The sequence below is a fragment of the Panthera onca genome, chromosome B2 (assembly GCF_046562875.1).
Source record: "Panthera onca isolate mPanOnc1 chromosome B2, mPanOnc1 haplotype 2, whole genome shotgun sequence".
Taxonomy (NCBI): Eukaryota; Metazoa; Chordata; class Mammalia; order Carnivora; family Felidae; genus Panthera; species Panthera onca.
In genome coordinates this window covers 72,585,256-72,594,920 of record NC_138343.1, presented here as the reverse complement: position 1 = coordinate 72,594,920, position 9,665 = coordinate 72,585,256, and the positions used below count along the sequence as shown (strand labels likewise).

The 9,665-nt window shown below is 35.6% G+C and overlaps 1 long non-coding RNA gene across 1 annotated transcript in view; it reads right to left on the bottom strand.

Annotated features, from left to right (window-relative positions):
• Window positions 1-8,554: 8,554 nt before the first annotated feature.
• The window catches only part of LOC132667318 (uncharacterized), a 493,653-nt gene continuing 492,542 nt past the window's right edge, over window positions 8,555-9,665 (bottom strand). Inside the window, exon 9 of the long non-coding RNA XR_009605082.3 lies at window positions 8,555-9,382. This is a non-coding gene — a long non-coding RNA (uncharacterized LOC132667318). The remainder of the gene's footprint in view (window positions 9,383-9,665) is intronic.

Genomic DNA, 9,665 nt, shown 5'->3' with positions numbered 1-9,665 from the left:
TCAAAATATGAGTAGTCATATGCAGGTACAAATCCTATGTGATATGAGCAGCTATTGAAAGAAACCAAGGGAAGGCAAAGGGACTTCTGCAGTCCTTAAAGCTGGAGAACCTAGAAACTGCCAACAGATACCTGTTCATTATTTATTGACTCTGTGTGCAAAGTCCAGTAAGCCAATAGAACCCAAAACTGGGAGGGGATACCGGAGGCTCCGATGTAAGGGTACAAGGAGACCTCTGGAAAGCTAGATTGTTCTAAGCTAAAAGAACATTAGAAAATAATCAAAGAATTTATGCTGGCTAAATTTATGTGCTAATCTGACTAGGCCATGATGTGTCCAAATATTTGGTCAGATATTATTCTGTGTTTCTGTGATGGTGTTTTTGGATGCAATTAACATTTAAATCAGTAGACTGAATAAACCACACTGCCCTCCCTAAGGTGAGTGGGCCTCATCCAAATATTTGAGGGCCTGAAAAAGAGAATATTCTTCCTGCCTAACTGCCTTCAAACAGTGGGTCTGAAGGGAAACAGTGGGTCTTCCTGAATCTCCAGTTTACCAGCTGCAGACTGGGAACTACATCATCAGTTCTCCTGGGTTTCCAGTTTGCACTTCATCCTGAAGTTCTTGGGACTTGTCAGCCTCCATAATAATGTAAACCAATTCCTTACAATATCTCTCTTTAGCTAGATGATAGATAGATGATAGATAACACAAATCTCCTATTCTGTTTTTCTAGAGAATTCTGACAAATATAATCCTCTTCAGAACAGAGTCTAACTGAAGAATAAAATTTAAATTGAGACCGAAGACATTCTAGAGACAAGAGAAAGAGAAGCTCCACATGGAATTGCTATAAGAGGGTAAATTATAAAGATAAGTTCAAAGAGGCAAATGTAACAACTGAAAAACCAACCCTAGAATCCTATAGCTACAAAAGATATTTTGGTCTACTATCTTTTTTTTTAGTGTTTATTTATTTATTTATTTACTTATTTATTTTTGCATTAGGCAGTGGTATCTTTTTTTTTTAAATATAATTTATCGTCAAGTTGGCTCACATACAACGTATACAGTGTACTATTGGTTTGGGGGGTAGATTCCCATGATTCATCACTTACATACAATACCCAGTGCTCATCCCAACAAATGCCCTCCTCAATGCCATCAGCTATGTTCCCCTCTCCTTTGCCCCTCCCCCATCAGCCTTCAGTTTGTTCTCTGTATTTAAGAGGCTCTTATAGTTTGCCTCCCTCCCTGTCTGTTTGTAACTATTTTTTCCCCTTCCCTTTCCCCATGGTCCTCTGTTAAGTTTCTCAAGTTCTACATATGAGTGAAAATATATGATATCTGTCTTTCTCTAACTGACTTATTTCACTTAGCATAATATCCTCCAGTTCCATCCATGTTGCTGCAAATGTCAGGATTTCATTCTTTCTCATTGCCAAGTAGTATTCCATTATATATATAAACCACATCTTCTTTACCCATTCATCAGTTGATGGACATTTAGGCTCTTTCCATAATTTGGCTATTGTTGAAAGCGCTGCTATGAACATGGAAAACCAGAAGGACTCCACCAAAAAGCTGCTAGAACTGATACATGAATTCAGCAAAGTGGTAGGGTACAAAACCAATGTACAGAAATTGGTTGCATTTCTATACACCAATAATGAAGAAAGAAAGAGAAATCAAGAAATCAATCCCATTTACAATTTCACCAAGAACCATAAAATACCTAGGAATAAATTTAATCAAAGATGTAAAAGATCTGTATGATGAAAACTATAGAAAACTTATGAAGGAAATTGAAAAACACACAGAGAAATGGAAAAACATTCCATGTTCATGGATTGGAAGAACAAATATTGCTAAAATGTCAATACTACACAAAGCAGTCTACACATTCAATGCAAATCAATCAAAATTGCACCAGCAATCTTCTCAAAGCTAGAACAAACAATCCTAAAATTTGTATGGAACCACAAAAGACCCTGAATAGCCAAAGTAATGTTGAAAAAGAAAACCAAAGCGGGAGGCATCACAATTCCAGACTTTAGTCTCTACTACAAAGCTGTAACCCTCAAGACAGTATGGTATTGGCACAAAAATACATAGACCAATGGAATAGAATAGAGAACCCAGAATTGGACCAACAGCTGTATGGCCAACTAGTCTTTGACAAAGCAGGAAAGAGTATCCAATGGAAAAAGGACAGTCTCTAGCAAATGGTGCTGGGAGAACTGGACAGCAACATGCAGAAGAATTAAACTAGACTACTTTCTTACACCATACACAAAAATAGCTCAAAATGGATGAAAGAACTAAATGTGAGGCAGGAAAACATCAAAATCCTAGAGGAGAAAGCCGGCAACAACCTCTTTGACTTCAGCTGCAGCAATTTCTTGCTCAACACATCTCCAAAGGCAAGGGAATTAAAAGCAAAAATGAGGTCTTGGGACCTCATCAAGATAAAAAGCTTCTGCACTGCAAAGGAAACAATCCATAAAACTAAAAGGCAACCAACGGAATGGGAAAAGATATTTGCATATGACATATCAGATAAAGGGTTAGTATCCAAAATCTATAAAGAACTTATCAAACTCAACACCCAAAAACCAAATAATCCAGTGAAGAAATGGGCAGAAAGCATGAACAGACACTTTTCCAAAGAAGACATCCAGATGGCCAACAGACACATGAAACAATGCTCAACATCACTCATCATCAGGTAAATACAAATCAAAACCACACTGAGATACCACCTCACACCGGTCAGAGTGGCTAAAATTAACAACTCAGGAAACAACAGATGCTGGCATGGATGTGGAGAAACGGGAACCCTCTTGCACTGTTGGTGGGAATGCAAACTAGTGCAGCTGCTCTGGAAAATAGTGTGGAGATTCCTCAAAAAATTAAAAATAGAACTACCCTACAACTCAGCAATAGCACTACTAGGAATTTATCTAAAGGATACAGGAGTGCTGATTCATAGGAGCACATGTACCCCAATGTTTATAATGTGTATTTATTTTTGAGAGAGAGAGAGAGAGAGAGAGACTGCAAGCAGGGGAGGGGCAGAGAGAGAGAGGGAGACACAGAATCTGAAGCAGGCTCCAGGCTCTGAGCTATCAGCACAGAGCCAAACATGGGGCTCAAACTCATGAACAGTGAGATCATGACCTGAGCTGAGGTCAGACAGTTAACCAACTGAGCCACCCAGGCCCCCCCATTATCTTTTTTTAAGATCACAGGAAGACACATTTTAAATATAAGCAACACAAGATGGTAACAAATCATATATGAAGCTATTATAATAAAAAGTGCTATTATAATTTTAAAAAACTATCTCTACACAAAACAAAGATAGAAAGATATGCCCACAAAAGGAAAAAAAAAAGCCTATAATCTTGTATTTTAGGAAAAAATAAGAGATAATTAAGAAAGGCTAAAATAAATTAAGACAGTTATATAAGAGGTAAAATAAAAGCATAAATCAGAAGCAGAAAATTTTAGGAATGAGACAACTATACTAAAAGTAGATTTGAAAAAGGAGCTCACAAATCTTAGGAGAAAATTTTTTTAAAAAAGAAAAATATTCTGTCAGAAATGAAAACCAAATTAGAGGAAATGTAAGAGTAAAAACATACCATGAATAATATTATAGGAGAAGGATGAATATTTAAAACAAACAAAGAAAGGGGCACCTGGGTGGCTCAGTTGGTTAAGCATCCGACTTCAGCTCAGGTCATCTCTGGGTCTGTGAGTTTGAACCCCACATCGGGATCTGTGCTGACAGCTCAGAGCCTGGAGCCTGCCTCGGATTCTGTGTCTCCCTCTCTCTCTGCCCTTCCCCCTCCACTTTGTACTCTGCCTGTCTCTCTCAAAAATAAACATTAAAAAATTTTTTTGAAAAAACATATTCTCACAAAATAGCAATTCCCAAAGAGAAAATGTAATGTTAAGAACAAATACAAAATTTTATATTTAAAAAAAATGAATGACCTGAAATGCACAAATTCCTTGATATGCCAATTACAAAAGGAAATTCAAGAAGAAATAGATGTCCATGGCTCTCCACCTATTAAAGACATTGAACTTGTGGTTAAAAATCTTCTCACAAAGAAAACTTAATGAATGGTAGCAAACATTTAAGGAATAAATATTACCAATTCCATAGGAAATCTTTCAAAAATTTCAAAAGGAGAGAATACTTCTTAACTTATTCACTGAGGTCAAGATTACTCTGAAGCCAAAACCATACAAAGACATTACAAAAAAAGAAAACTACAGTTCAACATTCCTCATGAACAAAGACACAAAAATTCTAAACAAAATGTTAGCCAAACTGAATCCAACAGTACATGAAAAGGACAGGGGTTTATTCCAGGCATGCAAAGTGTTTTAACACTTAAAAATCAATCAGTATAACTCAACATATTCATAAATTAAGAAAGAAAACCATATAAAAATTTCAGTAGATGCAGAAGAAGCATTTGACAAACCTAACATACATTCTTGATACAATTCTCAGCAAACTATGGGTAAAAGGGAGTGTCCTCAACCTGATAAACCTGATAAAGGGCATATAAAAAACCCAGTGGTGGGGCGCCTGGGTGGCACAGTCGGTTAAGCGTCCGACTTCAGCCAGGTCACAATCTCGCGGTCCGTGAGTTCGAGCCCCCCGTCGGGCTCTGGGCTGATGGCTCGGAGCCTGGAGCCTGTTTCCGATTCTGTGTCTCCCTCTCTCTGCCCCTCCCCCGTTCATGCTCTGTCTGTCTCTCTCTGTCCCAGAAATAAATAAAAAACGTTGAAAAAAAAAATTAAAAAAAAAACAAACAAAAAAAAACAAAAACAAAAAAACCCAGTGGCACTTAATGATGAGAAAATGAATACTGTTTCCTCCTAAGATCAATATGGCAAGTATGCCTGCTGTGACCATTTATATATAACATATGTATATGTATATATATGTTAAAGAAGTTAAAAAAAAAAAAAGAGAGAGAAGTAAGAGGTGTCTCTATTAGAAAAAGAGGTAAATTGCTTATATTCACAGAAAATAGGCTCATCTATATAAGACAACTGATGCAACCTACTAAAAAAAGCTACTAGAACTACTTAGAAAGTTTATCTGGATTGTAAAGTGTATACATTATGTATATGTACATACATATACACATATACACACACACACAAATATCAAGTGTATTTCTATATAACAACTAACAACTGGGAATTGAAATAAATAAAACAGTGTCATTTTCAGTTGCCTCAAAATATGAAGTATTTAGGGATAAATCTGGCAAAAGTACAGGACATTTGCATTGAAAACTATAAAACACTGAGAAAAAATAAAGAGCTAAATACATGGAGACAGATACTCATATTTATGAGTTGGAAAGCTCAAATATTGTTAAAATGTCAATTTTTCTTAAATTGGTCTATAGATTCAACACAATTGTGATAAAATTTAAATAGATTTTCTTACAGAAATTGAACACTGTGTCTAAAAATCCTTTGGAAATGCAAAGGGCCTAGAGTAGCTAAACTAACTTTGAAAAAGAACAAAACTGGAAGGCTAATGTATCGGCATAAATAGATCAACAGAATGAAGGACATAGAAATATATCATGAGATAATGGACAACTGACTTTTGACAATGGTGCAAAGGCAATTCATTGAAAAAATTATAGCATTTTCAACAATGATGCTGGAAAAACTGGAAATCCATGCAGAACAATGAACTCTGACACATACTTTGTACCATGTACAGAAACTTAATCAAAATAATCATAGATCTAAATATAAAACTAAAAACACTGAGATGCCTGACAGTCAGCTGAGCATCTGACTTTGGCTTCTGTCAGGATCTCATGGTTTGTGGGTTCAAGCCCCACATTGGGCTTTGCACTGACAGTGTGGAGCCTGCTTCGGATTCTCTCTCCCTCACTCTCTGCTCCTCCCCTGCTCACGCTTGCTCTCTCTCATTCTCTTTCTCTCTTTCTCAAGAATAAATAAACATTAAAAAAGGTATTTTTTAAAAAACTAAAAATATAAAAGTTCTAGAAAAAAAACAGAAGATAAAATCTTCATGATCCTGGGTTAGGAAAAATGTCTTAATTATAGTAAAAATGCAATCCATAAAATAATTTGATCAGTTAACTTCATCAACATAATAAAACATGTTCCTATTTAAGTTGCACTGTCATGTCACAAAAATGAAAATATGAACCATAGAATACAAGAACAATTTTGTGAATCATGTATCTGCTAAAGGATATGTATCCAGAATATTTGGGAAGTCTCAAACTGTAATGGAAAAAAAACAAACAACCCAATCAAAAATGGCTAAATATTTGAATACGTCAACAAATAAGATACACAGATGGCAAATAAGTTCATGAAAAGATATTCAGCAACAGCCAAAAACCAGAAACAACCCCAATGCCTATTGAGAGATAAATGGATAAACATACTGGGGCATCGCCATAGAATGGATAATATATGACAATAAATAACAATAAACTATTGGTGCATGCAACAATGAAGATAAATCTCAAAATAATTATGCTGGAAAAAAAGTATGCTGCCATGGTTGTCTAGATATGGGAATAAGGAAGGATTGGCAGGAGGGATAACAGACACAAACTTTTGGGATTAATGAATGTATTCACTATTCACTACACTCTTACTAACTCTTCCTTTATCTTTTTGTATAGTTGCAGAGATTGAAATGTTGTTTGATTCTATATTATTTAATAGTGACTATATTCAACAATGAGCTTATATAATTCCTGAACGTTTAACAATCTACTTTTTTTTTTTTTTTAATTTTTTTTTTTTCAACGTTTTTTATTTATTTTTGGGACAGAGAGAGACAGAGCATGAACGGGGGAGGGGCAGAGAGAGAGGGAGACACAGAATCGGAAACAGGCTCCAGGCTCCGAGCCATCAGCCCAGAGCCTGACGCGGGGCTCGAACTCACGGACCGCGAGATCGTGACCTGGCTGAAGTCGGACGCTTAACCGACTGCGCCACCCAGGCGCCCCTAACAATCTACTTTTGACACTAGTTTGAGCAAGCTCTAGCATACCACTGTAACTGACCCTCCAAAAAGAGGTAGATCCAGATGGTTTCACAGTAGAATTCTAACAAAACATCAAAGGTCCAATATTGCATAAAATTTTCCAAAGTATAAAAACGAAGGAAAACTTTCAAATTCTTTTTAGAACAAGTGAAACATTCATATATAATTCTGATAGAGATAGTATAAAAATTAAATTAAAAACTAATGCCACTTATGAATATCAATGAAAAAGTACTAAATGAAATAATTATGAACATAACCCAATAGCATATTAACAAAATGATAAATCAGACATTTCAAGGATGTACAACTCGTTCAATATTAGGAAATCCATTAATACATAATAATAATAAATCTACAAAGACAAATTATATATATATCCCCAGGGATGCTGAAAAAAACTTGGCCCAAATTCAACACCCATTCCTAATAAAAACACTCCAGTAAATAAAAATTGTTAAATGTCCTGGAAAGACAGATAAAGCACAACCATCAAAAAATGAGAGATGAATGGGGAGAGTACATAGAAAACAGAATAAACTTGCATGTCTTTAGGATCTAAGACTTCAGTGCAAAAGAAGAGAAATATACATATAACATCAAAAACATAAAAATTCTAATCCTCATTTTGAATTGGAAATATCAGTATAAATTAGATATGTTTTCCCTTAAAAAATACCTATTTATTATTTCTGAACACTGAGCATATCTAGACTAATCTTAAAGCAATAAGCATCCCAAGAACCTATAATTGGGGAATCTCAAAATCATCCTCTAATAAAGATAAAATGTTCTTTTCAGAAATGGTGGATTCTAGACTTAATGGAGGAAATACAGAAGGTTAAACATGGAATATCTCATCAGAGTAGAAAATAAGGACTCAGAAACCATGATAAGACCCAAAGTAACTGAAGTTGGGACAATTAGATCACTAATAAGGATAAACGAAACACAGTGAACATATCAAATATATTTATTTCCATGAGCTCACAGGGATGTCCCCCCAAAAGACATTTTGATGGGTACTAGCAAGTGAAAATTATTATTTTGAAAATGACAGAAAGCATGATTTGAAAAGTTGATCAAGGGGAAAGAAAACATCACATATAGTTATGCATTTATTGTATCTTTTATTTATCATCTGTATCTCAGAGTAACCAAATAGTGATGAAGGGATGCTTCTATTTTATAGAAGTTTTCCAGTTACTCATTAGAAAAAGGAATGATAAAATTAGAATATGTTGATGACACTGTATTGTATAATTAAAATTTGCTGAGAGTAAAGAGTAAGAACTTCAATGTTCTCACACACAACACAAAAAAGGCAAATATGTGAAATGATGGATGTCAGTTAATTCAATAATGGGAATCCTTTCAGAATGTACACATATATTAAATCATTATGTTGTACACTTTTAATATCTTACAATTTTATTTTTAAATTATATCTCAATAAAGATAGAAACAATATCAATTTTCAAGCCTTTGCAAACCCTAATGAATTAATGAAATGCATAATCATCAATGACTGCTGATATCACAGACAGAAATCCAGACATCATACATTTGCTGATGAATATACACATACCTATAAAGTAGCCTTGCAAAAGTTGAACAAAAACAAAACTGAATTTGGGTCTGATCAGGCCTTTTTATATCAGTCTGAGTCTAAACAAGATACAGAAACCATATAGTAATTTGGACAGGAAAAGTGTTTTTTTTTTAAAATGTTTATTTATTTTGAGAGGGAGAGAACATGCACACAAGTGAGGGAGGGGCAGAGAGATGGAGAGAGAACATTAAGCACCCTCCATGCTGTCAGCGATGAGCTGGATGGGGGGCTTAATCTCACAGAGAGACCATGACCTGAGCCGAAATCAACTTAACTGACTGTACCATCCAGGTACCTCAGGAAAAGTTTAATATAAAGAAACATTAACTACTTCAGGATTGGTACAATAAGGGATTCCATAGTGTGGAGTAAAGAGAATTCTAAATAATATAGGAGTGGCAGTAGGGAGTTGCCACTGGCCCAAGGGCTGAAACAGAACACTCAAGAATCTTGAAATCAGGGAAAGACTACCAACCAGTAATGAGATCTAAATCTCATGGGAGAGGGTGTGGTCAAGAAACACTGAATAGCAGATTCACTGAAGTGCCACATGGAGGGATTTGCTGAGAATCTCAGAAGAAATTGCCCAAGAGGAGACTCACCCTGGAGAAATTCACTGGAAAAACTTTCTTCGAGGTAGTTGAGAAATTCCTCCCACAAGAAGGTGCTTATCCTGGAACTTCCTGCAAAAGTACCCAAAGGGGTGCCAGGGAAGTTGTCCACAGAAGGTGCCTTGTGATGCTGGCCACCTCGCACTACACAAGAGCCAAAAGAGCATACCAGAGCCAGGAGGCAGAATTCCTTTCTTCCTCTAGAATCCCTACTGATAGAGCTGAATATCATGCCCACTTGTAAGAGAAAATATTTTCCAATATCATAAGCAAGGTAATGACAGGTGGATTTGGAACTGAGGAGCAATATAGATTGATAACTGGAAAACTTTTTTTTATTAGTTTTTTTGTTTTT